This window comes from Moschus berezovskii, chromosome 19, assembly GCF_049115385.1.
Source record: "Moschus berezovskii isolate FMDL1 chromosome 19, NW_MosBer_1.0, whole genome shotgun sequence".
Lineage (NCBI taxonomy): Eukaryota > Metazoa > Chordata > Mammalia > Artiodactyla > Moschidae > Moschus > Moschus berezovskii.
In genome coordinates, this window is record NC_142478.1 from 37,129,812 (window position 1) to 37,148,811 (window position 19,000).

The window sequence follows — 19,000 nt, forward strand, 5'->3', positions numbered from 1 at the left end:
GCATCGGAGATGGATGGCTGACCTGGTCCCAAAGGTAGCCAGGTCTTAATGTTTGGAAACTGTGTTAGATTGCATGACTAAGGAGAGTTTGCAGGTATGGTTAAAACTCTTGGAATGTTGAATTATCTAAAGAAGAATCCTTAGAATTCTCCTTTTAAGAGGGAGATAAATGGTGATTTGACTATAAAGAGAAGGAAGACACACACACACACACACACACACACACACACAAAGAAAACCGAGGTCAACAAAGTCAGAAAGAGAACAATCTATATCATTAGCTTTGTAGAACAAAGATGAGGCCATAATCCAAGAAATGCAGAGTCCTGGAAAAGACAAGTAAGCAGATTTTCTCCCAGAAACTTTGGAGGGGATCCAGTGTTATTGACACCTTGATTTCAACCCAGAGAAATCCATTTAGGATCTCTGACCTCTGAACTGTAAGAAAATACATTTGTGCTGCTCAGGCTATAGTACTTTGTCACAGCAGTCGTAGGAAACTGGTATACCATACACAATTGTGATCTGCTAGTATGGTAGAATAAGCACCCTGTGTGTTTGCATGCTTAGTTGCTCTCCTGAGATCACAACAAATCATTTACCCAAGGTCTGATTCTCAACATTGTATTCTGAGATGTTGCCCCTGTTTATGCCATACAGTGTTTGAATAAAGAATAACATTTAAAGACAGTTTTATTTAAATATAAAATACTATTTACCTTCAGAATATGTCAATCTAGAAAATGATAATACCATAATGTCAAAAAAATTTTTCTGCCAGATCACACTAAAGAAACATACAAGATTTTTAATATAAAACTGAATATATATATATAAGCCCTTGAAAGTCCTCCAAATCACACATTATACCTAATAGAACATAGGAGAATGTGTGTGCAAAATTAAAATAATACTGCAAAATTGATGGATAAGTTTTCCATAACTTGTTAAATAAATGAAAAGTTTTCCTGGGGAACAATTAGTTCAATTAGCAATGAGATAATTTAAAATACCACGTAAATAAACTCATTTAAACAATAAGACCAACAAATTTAAACTGAACTTCAATTAATTTCATTAGCAGAAAACACTCTTTTATTTATTTTTTAATTGAAGGATAATTGCTTTACAGAATTTTGTTGTTTTCTGTCAAACTTCAACATGAATCAGCCATAGGTATACATATGTCCCCTCCCTTTTGAACTTTCCTAAGTTGATACAGAGCCCTTGTTTGAGTTTCCTGAGACATATAGCAAATTCCCGTTGGCTGTCTATTTTACACATGGTAATGTAAGTTTCATGTTACTCTCTCCATACATCTCACCCTCCCCTCCCCTCTCCCCGTGTCCACAAGTCTATTCTCTATGTCTGTTTCTCTGTTGCTTCCCTGTAAATAAATTCTTCAGTACCATTTTTCTAGATTCCATATATGTGTGTTAGAATACGGTATTTATCTTTCTCTTTCTGATTTACTTCACTGTGTATAATAGGTTCTAATTCATCCACTTCATGAGAACTGACTCAGATGTGTTCCTTTTTGTAGCTTAGTAATATTCCATTGTACTACATATACGTACCACAACTTCTTTATCCATTCATCTGTCAATGGACGTCTAGGTTGCTTCTATATTCTAGCTATTGTAAATAGTGCTGCAATGAACAGTGGAATACATGTGTCTTTTTCAATTTTGGTTTCCTCGGGGTATATGCCTAGGAGTGGGATTGCTGGGTCATATGGTAGTTTTATTACTAGATTTTTAAGGAATCTCCATGCCATCTTCCATAGTGGCTGTATTAATTTACATTCCCACCAACAGTGCAAGAGCTTTCCATTTTCTCCACACCCTCTTCAGCATTTATTGTTTGTAGACATTCTGATGATGGCCATTCTGACTGGTGTGAGGTGATATCTCTGTGGTTTTGATTTGCGTTTCTCTAATAATGAGCAATGTTGAGCATCTTTTCATGTGTTTGTTAGCCATCTATCTGTATGTCTTTGGAGAAATGTCTGTTTAGGTCTTTTTCCCACTTTTTGATTGGGTTGTTTGTTTTTCTGGCATTGAGTTGTATAAGCTGCTTATATATTTTGGAAACTAATCCTTTGTCAGTTGTTTCATTTTTTCCCATTCTGAGGGTTTTTTCACCTTGTTTACAGTTTTCTTTTCTGTGCAAAAGCTTTTAAGTTTAATCAGGTCCCTCTTGTTTACTTTTGTTTTTATTTCTGTTACTCTAGGAGGTGGGTCATAGAGGATCTTGCTTTGATTTATGTCATCCAGTGTTCTGCCTATGTTTTCCTCTAAGAGTTTTATAGTTTCTGCTCTTACATTTAGATCTTTGATCCGTTTTGAGTTTATCTTTGTTTATGGTGTTAGGAAGTGTTCTAATTTCATTCTTTTGCATGTAGCTGGTTTTCCCAGGACCATTTATTGAAGAGGTTGTCTTTGTCCCATTGTATATTCTTGCCTCTTTTTTCAAAAATAAGTTACCCATAGGTGCATACGTTTATTTCTGGGCTTTCTATCTTGTTCTGTTGATCTGTATAACTTTTTTTGTGCCAGGACCATACTCTCTTGATGACTGTATCTTTGTAGTATAATCTGAAGTCAGGAAGGTTGATTCCTTCAGTTCCATTCTTCTTTCTTAGGACTGCTTTGGCTATTCAGGGTCTTTTGTGTTTCCATATGAATTGTAAAAGTTTTTGTTCTAGTTCTGTGAAAAATGCCATTGGTAATTTGATAGGGATCGCACTGAATCTGTAGATTGCATTTGGTAGTACAGTCATTTTCACAATATTGATTCTTCCTACCCTGGAACATGGACTGTCTCTTCATCTGTTTACGTCATCTTTGATTTCTTTCATTAGTGTCTTATAATTTTCTGTGTACAGTTCTTTTGTCTCCTTAGGTAAGTTTATTCCTAGATATTTAATTCTTTTTGTTGCAATGGTGAATAGGATTGGTTCCTTAATTTTTCTTTCTGATTTTTCATTGTTATTATATAGAAATGCAAGTGATTTCTGAATATTGGTTTTGTATCCTGCAGCTTTGCTGAATTCACTGATTAGCTCTAGTAATTTTCTGATCCTATCTTTAGGGTTTTCTATGTACAGTGTCATGACATCTATAAACAGGGAGAGCTTTACTTCTTCTTTCAAATTTGGATTCTTTTTTTTTTTTTCTTTCTTTTCTTATTGCTGAAGCTAGGACTTCCAGAATTATGTTGAATAAAAGTGGTCAAAGTGGACACCCTTGTCTTGTTCCTGATCTTAGGGGAATGTTTTCAGTTTTTCACCATTGAGAATAAAATTTGCTGTAAGCTTATCATATATGGCATTTACTCTGTTGAGGTAGGTTCCTTTTATGCCCATTTTTTGAAGAATTTTAACCATAATTGGGTGCTGAATTTTGTCAAAGGCTTTTTCTGCTTCTATTGAGATGACCATATATATGGTTTTTATCTCTCAATTTGTTAATATAGTGTATCACATTGATTGATTTGCATATATTGAAATCCTTGCATTCCTGGAATAATGGCTTTTTGATTTGTTGCTGAATTCTGCTTGCTAAAATTCTGTTGAGGATTTTTGCATCGGTGTTCATCAGTGATATTGGCCTGTAGTTTTCTTTTTTGTGTTGTCTTTGTCTGGTTTTGGTATCAGGGTGATGGTGGCCTCATATGATGAGTTTGGAAGTGTTCCTTTCTCTGCAATTTTTGAAAGAGTTTGAGAAGGATAGGCATTAGCTCTTCTCTAAATGTTTGATAAAGTTCTCCTGTGAAGCCATCTGGTTGTGGGGTTTTGGTTTTTGGGTGATGTTTTATCACAGCTTCAATTTCAGTGCTTGTAATTGGGTGGTTCATAATTTCTATTTCTTCCTGGTTCAGTCTTAGAAAATTGAACTTTTCTAAGAATCTGTCCATTTCTTCCAGGTTATCCATTTTATTGCCATATAGTTGTTCATAATAGTCTCTTAAAATACTTTGTTATTCTGCATTGTCTGTTGTAACCTCTCTTTTATCATTTCTAATTTTGTTAATTTGATTCTTCTTTTTCTTGATGAGTCTGGCTAAAGATTTGTCAATTTTGTTTATCATCTCAAAGAACCAGCTTTAAGTTTTATTAATCTTTACTATTGTTTCTTTCATTTCTTTTTCATTTATTTCTGCTTGGATCTTTATGATTTCATACTAATTTTGTTGTTGTTGTTCTTTTTCCAATTGTTTTATTTGTAAAGTTATATTGTCTATTCGATGTTTTTCTTCTTTCTTGAGGTAGGATTGTATTGCTATAAAATTCCCTCTTAGAACTGCTTTTGCTGCATCCCACAGGTTTTGAGTTGTTGTGTTTTCCTTGTCATTTGTTTCTAGAATTTTTTTGATTTCCCTTTTGATTTCTTCAGTAACCTGTTGGTTATTTAGAGATGGGTTATTTAATCTGCATGTGTTTGTGTTTCTTACAGTATTTTTCTTGTAATTGATATCTAGTCTCATAGCGTTATGGTCAGAAAAGATGCTTGATATGATTTCAATCATCTTAAATTTACTGAGGTTTTATTTGTGACCCAGGATGTGGTCTAACCTGGAGAATGTTCCATGTGCACTTGAAAAGAAGGTGTATTCTGCATTTGGAAGGAATATCCTGAAGATATTAGTGAGATCCATCTCATTTAAGGCTTGTGTTTCGTTATTAATTTTCTCTTTTGATGACCTATCCATTGGTGTGAGTGGGATGTTAAAATCCCCTGCTATGATTTTGTTACTGTCAGTTTCTCCTTTTATGTCTGTTAATGTTTCTCTTATGTATTGGGATGCTCCTATGTTGGATGCATTCAGTTCAGTTCAGTTCAGTCGTGTCTGACTCTTTGCGACCCCATGAATCACAGCACGCCAGGCCTCCCTGTCCATCACCAACTCCCGAAGTTCACTCAAACTCATGTCCATCGAGTCAGTGATGCCATCCAGCCATCTCATTCTCTGTCGTCCCCTTCTCCTCCTGCCCCCAATCCCTCCCAGCATCAGAGTCTTTTCCAGTGAGTCAACTTGTCGCACGAGGTGACCAAAGTATTGGAGTTTCAGCTTTAGCATCAGTCCATCCAATGAACACCCAGGATTGATCTCCTTTAGAATGGACTGGCTGGATCTCCTTGCAGTCCAAGGGACTCTCAAGAGTCTTCTCCAGCACCACAGTTCAAAAGCATCAATTCTTCGGCGATCAGCTTTCTTCACAATCCAACTCTCACATCCATACATGACCACAGGAAAAACCATAGCCTTGACTAGACGGACCTTGGTTGGCAAAGTAATGTCTCTGCTTTTTATTTTTATTTTAATTAATTTATTTTTTATTGGAGGCAAATTATTTTACAATATTATATTGGTTGGTTTTGCCATACATTGACATGAATCCGCCCCAGGTCTACATAAGTTCCCCCTCCTGAACCCCGCTCCCACCTCCCTCCTCCCTTTATCCTCCCTCTGGGTCATCCCCGCATGCCAGCCCCGAGCATCCTATAACATGCATTGACCCTGAACTAGTGATTCATTTCACATATGACAACATACGTGTTTCAATGCCAGTCTCCCAAATCATCCCACCCTCACACTCTCCCGCAGAGTCCCAAAGACTGTTCTATACATGTGTGTCTCTTTTGCTGTCTCGTATACAGGGTTATCATTTGCATCTTTCTAAATTCCATATATATGAGTTAGTATATTGTATTGGTGTTTTTCCTTCTGGCTTACTTCACTCTGTATAATAGGCTCCAGTTTCATCCACCTCATTAGAACTGATTCAAATGTATTCTTTTTAATGGCTGAATAATACTCCATTGTGTATATGTACCAAAGCTTTCTTATCCATTCGTCTGCAGATGGACATCTAGGTTGCTTCCATGTCCTGGCTATTATAAACAGTGCTGCAATGAACATTGGAGTACATGTGTCTATTTCAATTCTGGTTTCCTCAGTGTGTATGCCCAGGAGTGCGATTGCTGGATCATATGGCAGTTCTATTTCCAGTTTTTTGAGGAATCTCCACACTGTTCTCCATAGTGGCTGTACTAGTTTGCATTCCCACCAACAGTGTAAGAGGGTTCCTTTCTCTCCACATCCTCTCCAGCATTTATTGCATGTAGACTTTTGGATAGCAGCCATTCTGACAGGTGTGAAATGGTATCTCATTGTGGTTTTGATTTGCATTTCTCTGATTATGAGGGATGTTGAGCATTTTTTCATGTGTTTGTTAGCCATCTTTATGTCTTCTTTGGAGAAATGTCTGTTTAGTTCTTTGGCCCATTTTTTGATTGGGTCATTTATTTTTCTGGAATTGAGCTGCAGGAGCTGCTTGTATATTTTGGAGATTAATCCTTTATCCGTTGCTTCATTTGCTATTATTTTCTCCCATTCTGAAGGCTGTCTTTTCACCTTACTTATAGTTTCCTTTGCTGTGCAGAAGCTTTTGATTTTAATTAGGTCCCATTTGCTTATTTTTGCTTTTATTTCCAATATTCTGGGAGGTGGGTCATGGAGGATCCTGCTGTGAATTATGTCAGAGAGTGTTTTGCCTACGTTCTCCTCTAGGAGTTTTATAGTTTCTGGTCTTACATTTAGCTCTCTAATCCATTTTGAATTTATTTTTGTGTATGGTGTTAGAAAGTGTTCTAGTTTCATTCTTTTACAGGTGGCTGACCAGTTTTCCCAGCACCACTTGTTAAAGAGACTGTCTTTTCTCCATTTTATATTCTTGCCTCCTTTGTCAAAGATGAGGTGTCCATAGGTGCGTGGATTTATCTCTGGGCTTTCTATTTTGTTCCATTGATCTATATTTCTGTCTTTATGCCAGTACCATACTGTCTTGATGATTGTGGCTTTGTAGTAGAGCCTGAAGTGCAGCAGGTTAATTCCCCCAGTTCCATTTTTCTTCCTCAAGATTGCTTTGGCTATTCGAGGCTTTTTGTATTTCCATATAAATTGTGAGATTATTTGTTCTAGTTCTGTGAAAAATATCGTTGGTAGCTTGATAGGGATTGCATTGAATGTATAAATTATTTTGGGTAGTATACTCATTTTTACAATATTTATTCTTCCAATCCATGAACATGGTATATTTCTCCATCTATTAGTGTCCTCTTTGATTGCTTTCAGTAGTGTTTTATAGTTTTCTATGTACAAGTCTTTTGTTTCCTTAGGTAGATATATTCCTAAGTATTTAATTCTTTTCGTTGCAACAGTGAATGGAATAGTTTCCTTAATTTCTCTTTCTATTTTCTCATTATTAGTGAATAGGAATGCAAGGGATTTCTGTGTGTTGATTTTATATCCTGCAACGTTACTGTAATCATTGATTAGCTCTAGTAGTTTTCTGGTAGAGTCTCTAGGGTTTTCTGTGTAGAGGATCATGTCATCAGCGAACAGTGAAAGTTTTACTTCTTCTTTTCCAATTTGTATTCCTTTTATGTCTTTTTCTGCTCTGATTGCTGTGGCCAAAACTTCCAGAACTATGTTGAATAGTAGTGGTGAGAGTGGGCACCCTTGTCTTGTTCCTGACTTTAGGGGAAATGCTTTCAGTTTTTCACCATTGAGGATAATGTTTGATGTGGGTTTGTCATATATAGCTTTTATTATGTTGAGGTATGTCCCTTCTATTCCCACTTTCTGGAGGGTTTTTATCATAAATGGATGTTGAATTTTGTTGAAGGCTTTCTCTGCATCTATTGAGATAATCATATGATTTTTATTTTTCAGTTTGTTAATGTGGTGTATTACGTTGGTTGATTTGCGGATATTGAAGAATCCTTGCATTCCTGGGATAAAGCCCACTTGGTCATGATGTATGATCTTCTTAATATGTTGTTGGATTCTGATTGCTAGAATTTTGTTAAGGATTTTTGCATCTATGTTCATCAGTGATATTGGCCTGTAGTTTTCTTTTTTGGTGGGGTCTTTACCAGGTTTTGGGATTAGGGTGATGTTGGCCTCATAGAATGAGTTTGGAAGTTTCCCTTCCTCAGCAATTTTCTGGAAGAGTTTGAGTAGAATAGGTGTTAGCTCTTCTTTAAATTTTTGGTAGAATTCGGCTGTGAAGCCGTCTGGACCTGGGCTTTTGTTTGCTGGAAGATTCTTGATTACAGCCTCTAGTTCCATGTTTGTGATGGGTCTGTTCAGATTTTCTATTTCTTCCTGGTTCAGTTTTGGAAAGTTGTACTTTTCTAGGAATTTGTCCATTTCTTCCAGGTTATTCATTTTATTGCCATGTAATTGCTGATAGTATTCTCTAATAATCCTTTGTATTTCTGTGTTGTCAGTTGTGATCTCTCCATTTTCATTTCTAATTTTATTGATTTGGTTCTTCTCCCTTTGTTTCTTGATAAGTCTGGCTAGTGGTTTGTCAATTTTATTTACCTTCTCAAAGAACCAGCTTTTGGCTTTGTTGATTTTTGCTATGGTCTCTTTTGTTTCTTTTGCATTTATCTCTGCCCTAATTTTTACGATTTCTTTCCTTCTACTGACTCTGGGGTTCTTCATTTCTTTCTTTTCTAGTTGCTTTAGATGTAGAGTTAGGTTATTTAGTTGACTTTTTTCTTGTTTCTTGATGTGTGCCTGTATTGCTATGAACTTCCCCCTTAGCACTGCTTTTACAGTGTCCCAGAGGTTTTGGGTTGTTGTGTTTTCATTTTCATTCATTTCTATGCATATTTTGATTTCTCTTTTGATTTCTTCTATGATTTGTTCATTATTCAGCAGCGTGTTGTTCAGCCTCCATATGTTGGCATGTTTAATAGTTTTTCTCCCATAATTGAGATCTAATCTTACTGCATTGTGGTCAGAAAAGATGCATGGAATGATTTCAACTTTTTTGAATTTACCAAGGCTAGATTTATGGCCCAGGATGTGATCTATCCTGGAAAAGGTTCCATGTGCACTTGAGAAAAAGGTGAAATTCATTGTTTTGGGGTGAAATGTCCTATAGATATCTATTAGGTCAAACTGGTCTATTGTATCATTTAAAGTTTGTGTTTCCTTGTTAATTTTCTGTTTAGTTGATCTATCCATAGTTGTAAGTGGGGTATTAAAATCTCCCACTATTATTGCATTGTTGTTAATTTCCCCTTTCATACTTGTTAGTAATTGTCTTACATATTGCGGTGCTCCTATGTTGGGTGCATAAATATTTATAATTGTTATATCTTCATCTTGGATTGATCCTTTGATCATTATGTAGTTTCCTTCTTTGTCTCTTTTCACAGCCTTTGTTTTAAAGTCTATTTTATCTGATATGAGTATTGCTACTCCTGCTTTCTTTTGGTCTCTATTTGCATGGAATATCTTTTTCCAGCCTTTTACTTTCAGTCTGTATGTGTCCCTCGTTTTGAGGTGGGTCTCTTGTAGACAACATATATGGGGGTCTTGTTTTTGTATCCATTCAGCTAGCCTTTGTCTTTTGGTTGGGGCATTCAACCCATTTACGTTTAAGGTAATTATTGATAAGTACGATCCCGTAGCCATTTTCTTTATTGCCTTGGGTTCGAGTTTATACACCCTTTCTGTGTTCCTGTCTAGAAAAGATCCTTTAGCATTTGTTGGAGAGCTGGTTTGGTAATGCTGAATTCTCTCAGCTTTTGCTTGTCTGTAAAGCTTTTGATTTCTCCTTCATATTTGAATGAGATCCTTGCTGGGTACAGTAGTCTGGGCTGTAAGTTATTTTCTTTCATCACTTTAAGTATGTCTTGCCATTCCCTCCTGGCCTGAAGAGTTTCTGTTGAAAGATTGGCTGTTATCCTTATGGGAATCCCCTTGTGTGTTATTTGCTGTTTTTCCCTTGCTGCTTTTAATATTTGTTCTTTGTGTTTGATCTTTGTTAATTTGATTAATATGTGTCTTGGAGTATTTCGCCTTGGGTTTATCCTGTTGGGGACTCTCTGGGTTTCTTGGACTTGGGTGATTATTTCTTTCCCTATTTTAGGGAAGTTTTCAACTATTATCTCCTCAAGTATTCTTTCATGGTCTTTCTTTTTGTCTTCTTCTTCTGAGATTCCTATGATTCGAATGTTGGAGCGTTTAACATTGTCCCAGAGGTCTCTAATATTGTTCTCATTTCTTTTAATTTGTTTTTCTTTTTTCCTCTCTGTTTCATTTATTTCTACAATTCTATCTTCTAGCTCGCTTATCCTGTCTTGTGCCTCTGTTATTCTACTGTTTGTTCCCTCCAGAGTGTTTCTGATCTCATCTATTGCATTATTCATTGTATATTGACTCTTTTTTATTTCCTCTAAGTCCTTCTTAAACCTTTCTTCCATCTTCTCAATCCTTTTCTCCAGGTTATTTATCTGTAACTCCATTTTGCTTTCAAGATTTTGAATCATTTTCACCACCGAAATTCGAAATTCTTTATCAGGTAGATTCCCTATATCTTCCTCCTTTGTTTGTGTTGGTGGGCATTTATCTTGTTCCTTTACTTGCTGGGTATTTCTCTGCCTCTTCATCTTGTTTATAATGCTTTGCTTGGGGTGGCCTTTCCCTCTTCTTGCAGTTTGTGGAGTTCTCTTTATTATGTAGTTTCCTCTCTGTGTGTGGGGTTGGACAGGTTACTTGTCAAGGTTCCCTGGTTATGGAAGCTTGTGTCAGTGTTCTGGTGGGTGGAGCTGGATTTGTTCTCTCTGGAGTGCAATGACGTGTCCAGTAATGAGTTATGAGATGTCAGTGGGTTTGGAGTGACTTTGGGCAGCCTGTATATTGAAGCTCAGGGCTAGTTTCCTGTGTTACTGGAGAATTTGCGTGGTATGTCTTGCTCTGGAACTTTTTGACCCTTGGGTGGTGCTTGGTTTTAGTGTAGGTATGGAGACGTTTGATGAGCTCCTATCGATTAATGTTCCCTGGAGTCAGGAGTTCTCTGGTGTTCTCAGGATTCAGCCTTAAGCCTCTTGCCTCTGGTTTTTGGTCTTATTCTTGGAGTAGCCTCTAGACGTCTCTATCTGTCATTTCCAAGGTGGTTCCCTCTGTTTTAGCTTCTGTTTGCTGGTCTCTTCAGTGTCTAATTTCCGCCCTGATACTAGGGGGGTGGTTGGACACTTTTTAAGGCTCAGTTGTTCAGTCCTGTTCTGGGAAGGGAGGAACGCTGCAGTCGAATATCTCTGGCGTCTGTGGGGAGTGCTCACAGCATCTCGGCCACACTGGGTTTGCCCCCGCTCACAGCAGGTATGCTGTCCCAGTCTATACTGCACAGGCTCTAGGTTGCTCTGCCGGGAACTGTCCGAGGCCGGCGCCGGGTTGTATGCACTTCCCAGGTCTGAGCGGGTCAAGTTCAGGTTCTCAGGTACTCCACAAAGGCGCAGACTTGGTTGGGCCTGCGTTTTGTGCCTTCCCCAGTCCGAGCCGCTCAGGGGACCAGGTGTTTGGCGAGCGCGGTCTCTGTGACTTATCGCCTCCCTAGTCCCCACCACTCAGTTTTCTGGGTGTACAACCGGTGCACCTTCTCAGGCGAATACCACCTGGCCCGAGCCCAAGAAATCCTGATTAGCAACAAGCCTGTCTGCAGTTTGTATCAGATGCCTTTCTGGGGCCGCGGTTGCCCGCTCCGGCTCTGGCTGCGCTCCCTGCCTGTCTCAGCGGGGGATGGGGGATGGGCCAGCCGCAGCCGGCTCACTCTGCTCAGTCCTTTATTCTGTGAGCGGGGCTGGCCGAGTCATAGGTTAGAGCTTTCTGCCTTTTCATGGGGAAGCTATCCCACAGTCTGCTTTGCTCTCCCCAGTTCTCTCAAATTGTTCTCGCGGCATTCAAGCCCAGTCCTCTCTCTAAGCAGTTCAGCTGGCTCCTCCCTGCCCAGCCCCCGCTGCTAATGGCGTATGCAGGCGTCTGCGCTGCTTCTCCGCTGGGAGTTACCGTTTGGCAGGTAATCTGTGGGTTTTAAAAAAATCTTAAAAAAAAAAGAGCGTTATTTGGCCCTCTGAGCTTCCAAGGCTCGCCACAGATTCGCCAGTGAGAGTGTTTCCTGGTGTTTGGAAACTTCTCTCTTTTTAAAGCCTCCCTTCCCGGGACGGAGCTCCGTCCTCAGTTCTTTTGTCTCGCTTTTTATCTTTTATGTTTTTTCCTACCTCCTTTCGAAGACAATGGGCTGCTTTTCTGGGTGCCTGACGTCCTCTGCCAGCATTCAGAAGTTGTTTTGTGGACTTTACTCCGCGTTCAAATGTTCTTTTGATGAATTTGTGGGGGAGAGAGTGGTCTCACCGTCCTATTCCTCCGCCATCTTGTTCCTTCTCTGTCTCTGCTTTTTAATACACTATCTAGGTTGGTCATAACTTTCCTTCCAAGAAGTAAGCGTCTTTTAATTTCATGGCTGCATTAAGCATCTGCAGTGATTTTGGAACCCAAAAAAATAAAGTCTGACACTGTTTCCACTGTTTCCCCATCTATTTCCCACGAAGTGATGGGACCAGATGCCAAAGCCTTTGACTGTGTGGATCACAATAAACTGTGGAAAATTCTGAAAGAGATGGGAATACCAGACCACCTGACCTGCCTCTTGAGAAACCCGTATGCAGGTTAGGAAGCAACAGTTAGAACTGGACATGGAACAACAGACTGGTTCCAAATAGGAAAAGGAGTGTGTCAAGGTTGTATATTGTCACTCTGCTTATTTAACTTCTATGCAGAGTTGGGTGCATAGATATTTACAATTGTTATGTCTTCCTCTTGGATTGATCCCTTGGTCATTATGCAGCATCCTTCCTTATCTCTTGTAATCTTCTTTATTTTAAGGTCTGTTTTGTCTGATATGAGGATTGCTACCTCAGCTTTCTTTTGCTTCGCATTTGCATGGAATATATTTTTCCATCCTCTCACTTTCTGTCTATATGTGTCTTTAGGTCTGAAGTGGGTTTATTGTATACAGCATATATATGGGTCTTGTTTTTGTATCCATTCAGCCAGTCTGTATGTTTTGGTTGGAGCATCTAATCCATTTATATTTAAAATAATTATTGATATATATGTTCCTATTGCCATTTTCTTAATTGTTTGGGGATGATTTTGCAGATCTTTTTTCTTCTCTTGTATTTCATGACTATATAAGTCTGTTTAACATTTGTTGTAAAGCTGGTTTGGTGGTACTGAATTCTCTTAACTTTTGCTTGTCTGAAAAGTTTTTTATTTCTCCATCAATTTTGAATGAGATCCTTACCAGGTACAGTAATCTTGGTTGTAGATGTTCCCCTTTCAATACTTTGAATATATTCTGCCATTCCCTTCTGGCCTGCAGAGTTTCTGCTAAAAGATCAGCTGTTAAGTATAGGGGGGTTCCCTTGTATGTTACTTATTGCTTCTCCCTTGCTGCTTTTAATACTCTTTCTTTTTGTTTCGTCTTTGTTAGTTTCATTAGTATGTGTCTTGGCCTGTTTCTCCTTGGGTTTATCCTGTGTGGGATTCTTTGTGCCTCCTCTTCCATGTTGGGGAAATTTTCAACTATAATTTCTTCAAACATTTTCTAATATCCTTTCTTTGTCTCTTCTTCTTCTCAGACCCCTATAATTCAAATGTTGGTGCATTTGATATTGCCCCAGAGATCTCTGAGACTATCCTCAGTTCTCTTCATTCTTTTTATTTTATTCTGCTCTTCTGAAGTTATTTCCACCATTTTATCTTCCTGCTCACTGATTCATTCTTCTGCTTTAGATATTCTACTATTGATTCCTTCTAGAGTATTTTTAATTTCAGTAATTGTGTTGCTTGTCTCTGTATGTTTATTCTTTAATTCTTCTAGATCTTTGTTAATTGATTCTTGCATTTCTCCATTTTGTTTTCAAGGTTCTTGAGCATCTTTACTATCGTTATTCTGAATTCTTTTTCAGGTAGTTTGCCTATTTCCCCTTTATTTATTTGGACTTCTGTTTTTCTAGTTTGTTCCTTCATTTGTGTAGTATTTCTCTACCTTTTCATAATTCTTTTTTAACTTATCGTGTTTGAGGTCTCCTTTTCCCAGGCTTTAGGGTTGAATTCTTTCTTCCTTTTGGTTTCTGTCCTCCTAAGGTTGGTTCAGTGGTTTTTGTAAGCTTCCTATAAGCTGAGATTTGTGCTGAGTTTTTGTTTGTTTTTCCTCTGATGGGCAAGGCTGAGTGAGGTGGTAATCGTGTCTGCTGATGACTGGGTTTATATTTTTGTTTTGTTTGCTGTTGCGCAGGGTGCTACTGGTCGTTGGGTGATGCTGGGTCTTGTATTCAAGTGGTTTCCTTTTTGTGAGTTCTCACTATTTGATTAGGATTAGTTCTCTGGTAGTCTAGGATCTTGGAGTCAGTACTCCCACTCCAAAGGCTCAGGACTTGATCTCTTCATCCAGACTGTTCTCCTGTGGGCACAGGATGCTTTCTGTTTGGTCACCTGAGTGATCGGAACAAAAATCTTCCACCGGGAAAGCACATCAAAGATGTTTCCCTTACCAAGCTCCATGGAAACTATTCACTTGAATTTTTTGGTTGCAAGTAGCAGAAACCAACTTGAATTATCTGAGAATCACTTTTGGGAAATGTTTCATGCTTCTGCTTCTCACACTTGCCTACACTTGGGAATCATCCGGAACCAACCCAAGGAGTTTAATTCTGGATGTCAGGCCAGTATGTTGTGGTATTTAGAGGGCCCAGCTGTGCAGACCAAGTTATTATTTCCTCAACATGGCAATGCACACTTATCAGTTAGGTGGAAAGGTAACAGTCACATGCAAACTCCAGTATTTACTGTTAATACCACAGAAAGTGGAGGGAAGTGACCAGGATACAGCTGAAGTTGAAGGATACTACTTAACTGGTTAGAACCATCTAGATCCAAGATACAGAAAGCAATCCTTTTTTTTCTGGCAATACACTGAAAGATAATCCATGTTTCTGTTGTTGGTTTTGCTCTTTTTATTTTACTTGCTTGTTTGTTTTTAAAATGTTTTAAATTCATTTATCAATCAATTGTATTGGGATTGAGTAAAGCCTCCAGAGTCAATAAGTTTTACAAATTTCATTTATAACTGATAAATATCATATATGTATATAAAATATTTTACTTGTAACATACCCAAATTGATTTTCAGACACTATACTAAATTTAACATGAAAGCAGTTCATTCCATATTAAGTGAAGCACTCATACTTAGACTGAAACATTCTTTATTTTAATAGACATTTTTAAAATATGTCTCTCCATTTACTTTATTTTATTTCAAACTCTCACAGATTCTCACAGGGTTTGCTTAAAAGTCTCCCAACTTGTTGCTTTCTACTACCTTTTCTTTAATCATCAGTTTTCTACTCTATTTTCAAAGTGATCTTTCTAATAACAGTAGTTAGAAATTTTAAATTGCTCTATATTTCTTCCCTGTTGGCTCAGACCGCAAAGAATCTGCCTACAATGCAGGAGACCCAGGTTTGATCCCTGAATCAGGGAAGATCCCCAGGAGAAAGGAATGACAACCCACTCCAGTATTCTTGCCTGGAGAATTCCAAGGAAAGAGGAGCCTGGTAGGCTGCAGTCCATGGGATTGCAGAGTGGGACATGACTGAGTGACTAACATCTTCACTTTCTCTTAAGATAAAATCCACACTTCTTAGTGGATTACCCAGGTGGCTCAGTGGTAAAGAATCCACCTGCTAAGTGGGACACACAGCTTCAATCCCTGGGTCAGGAAGATACCCTGGAGAAGGAAATGGCAACCCATTCCAGTATTCTTGCCTGGGAAACCCATGGACAGAGGAACCTGGTGGGCAACAGTCCATGGGGTCACAAAAGAGTCAGACACGACTTAGTGACTAAACAACAACACCTCTTAGTATGTTTTATAAAGATCTCCATGAATTATATCTGTCATTTGTTTCCATTTCATTTTTCATTCTCCAGTTTACTCAAAATGAAACATTCTCAGCTTCTGTAAATTCACTATTGCTTCTGTCCTCTACATAGATTCTCAATGCCTGAAACTATTTCTCCAAAATAAAAAGTTTAGTGTGTGATTGGATATATGAGTCTCCAAAGAGTCCAGGGGATGAACTAAGCTGGAGTCATCTAGGTATAAAGTGGGCTTTAAAAGATGGCAACAGATGAGATTACTTATAGATGTATTTGCAGTGTGAGGTTGTGAATGAAAATCTAAAGAACACTGACAATTAAAAGAATGGAGAGGACAATGAACTCATCAAGGGGACTTAAAAAGTAGTGTTAGAAAGATTCCCTGGAGGAGGAAATCGTAACCACTCTAGTATTCTTACCTGGAAAATCCCATGGACAGAGGAGCCTGAAGACTACAGTTCACGGGTCGCAGAGAGTCAAACACAACTGAGAGACTGAGCACAAACACAGAAAGATTAAAGAAACAAAAGCAAGGAGAGCGTGATTTCATATAAGCTTGAAAAGACCGTTTTGCAAGATGAAGATGGTGAGAAACAAACCAATTAACAAGAACACAATAATGTCTGTGGGCTTAGTGATGAGGTAGTCACTCCATTTTCAGTGGAATGGTAAGACTGAAAAGTTGAAGTGGTGAGTTTGGGGATTTGAACCTGTGAGTCCAGGTTTTAAGATTGGAGTAGAGGAAATACATAAATGAGAAGCTATTTATAGAATGTTGGTTAATTCAATAAATGATGAAGCTATCTTGACGATGTACAAAATTTGGAGTAGAGAGGTAAATTATGTCAAATCCTTCAGTGAATGGGAAAGATTGACAGGGAGTCAGTAAATCATAGATCCCAGAAGGGTGAGAATGTAATGACATTTGAATCTGTACAGGAAGGTTTACATACTTATGAAAGAAAGTGGTCTAACCTTGTAAAAATGTGAGAAAGGAAGGCATCTTCCCTATTTCCCGAACTACGGAAGAAAGAGTAATAAACACTTAAGAGCTATACTGATCTCTCCTTTAACTTCCATTTAAAGATTTCTTCCTGGTACAGAGTATGTTTCATCTAAATATTCAATTTGAAGACAATTCATACAAACCTTGACTAATAAGTCATGGTAGTTATCAATTATCTGTGTTCTCAAGGTGACAAACTTATTTTATGCTAGCAAGTGAAAACTTAATTGTTTGACAGTTCTATGTCATACATACAGTAAACTGTACTTTGTTCAGTGTGTTTTCCACCACATTCCTCCTTATGAGTGGAAGATTTATTAGAACAGCATTTCTAAATCATAAAATAAGACAGTGTAGCAGGTCTTTTGAAGTCTTTAAAGTCTGAGTTTGAATATCAAGTTATTGTATACAAACTATTCAACTATCAAAGCCTTAGCTTTCTCACCAGTGAAATAGAGCTGATAAGTCCTACAGCCATGAAGACTAAATAAAGCAATATTTTGCAAGTGCTTAGTCCAACGCATGTCTCATATAAAGGGTTATTATTTATAGACTCATTGACCTCACATGCCTACTCCATTTCTGATCTATTAAGAACTAGAAATAAGACTAATCAAGAAAAGGCATAATTTCATCTTTGACATGCATTGAGAAGGATCCTGCCTAGAGAACAAATGTTTTGAGCCAACTTTCTTTCAAAGGGGAGCCAGTTCTCATGCCGTCATTCTTGCTCACAACCGTGTGCACTGGTTCCTTCCTTGCCAGAAAATTAAGTTGGCCCTTACACAGGCACAGGCACTGATTTTGATTCAAATTCTGGTTGACATGTTTACTTCTAAAGACACTTTATTTTGTGATTAGTCAGCATAGGTCTAAAGTTTTGTGTGTTTTTTTGCCACAAGTTTTCATAAGTCATTGCCCTGCCATGCTATCCTTAAATGTGATGTCCTTCTTCTATTTATAAGCATGCCTATATGCCTTTTCTTCTACTGTTTCTCTGATTCTGCCCTTCCCATTTTCTTTACCTACTGAATGCTCACATACTCTTCAATATCCAGATTAAAACTGACCTACACCAAATGCTACCTCCCAGCCTGGGATAATCATTCCCTCCGCTAAATGCTAGCATTTCCTTTCTCTTTCTGGGGCTCTAATAAACATGCAAGTCACAATTAAAATAATGCTTTTTAAAACAGGGAGGCCTGGCGTGCTGTGATTCATGGGGTCGCGGAGAGTCGGACACGACTGAGCGACTGAAATGAACTGAACTGAACTGAAAACTTATATACCTAAAGGGCACAGCCATGTGTTTGTGTTTTGAAAAAAAAGATAATAGAAATGCCTATGTGCTTTTGTTGTGCATCCCTGGGTAAGAATAGCTACTCTAGTGTAATATCCATAAATAATAACTATTGGTTTTTAAGTTTTTATTCTCCACTAGACTGTAAGGTCTCTGAAGGGAAAGACCTGGTTCCATTTTTTATATCCACAAAACCTAGCAGGGCACTGTAGAAAACACACTCAATAAACTTTTACTTAATGAATGGATAAGCAGAAACCAATTTTAACTCTATTAGAGCAATAGCTTAGATATTCAATTATTATTATAATTAAGAAAAACTATAGTCTTTCCAGTGTTACATATTTAGTTCAAAGTCTTTTTTGCCACAATAAAACAAATTCTAAAAATGACTTTGCAAAAGTTACTTTGGCTCTAATATAAAGAATCATCCACTACCTATTGACAAATATTATTGTGGACCCCATGTAATGACTATATAATGGCAGAGAGCAGAGCCTCTGACGACACACGTTTAGGGTCAGATTGGATGGTGTGGATCAAGAAATCATCAAAAAATAAGAGTCTCTAAATAAGATTTTCACTTTTTGAAACTTTTTTGAAATCACAAGCTAAGGAATTTGATTACTGTCTCTCTTTTTCCTTCTTTGCCTGGCTCCCATCATGAAGAAAAAATATACCTCTGGTTAGCTGGACTGGGCACCGTGCTGAAGTACACATCTTGAGAGGCACTGCGCCAACTCAACCATTAGGTTGCAATCAGCAGACACAGAATAAACAGCAGTATGAATTAAAGGGTAGCTGATGTCATTTCTTTATCATAAAGGCTGAAATTTAGGCAACTGCTGATGGAGGGATGGAGAATGTCTTATAGCTTTTGT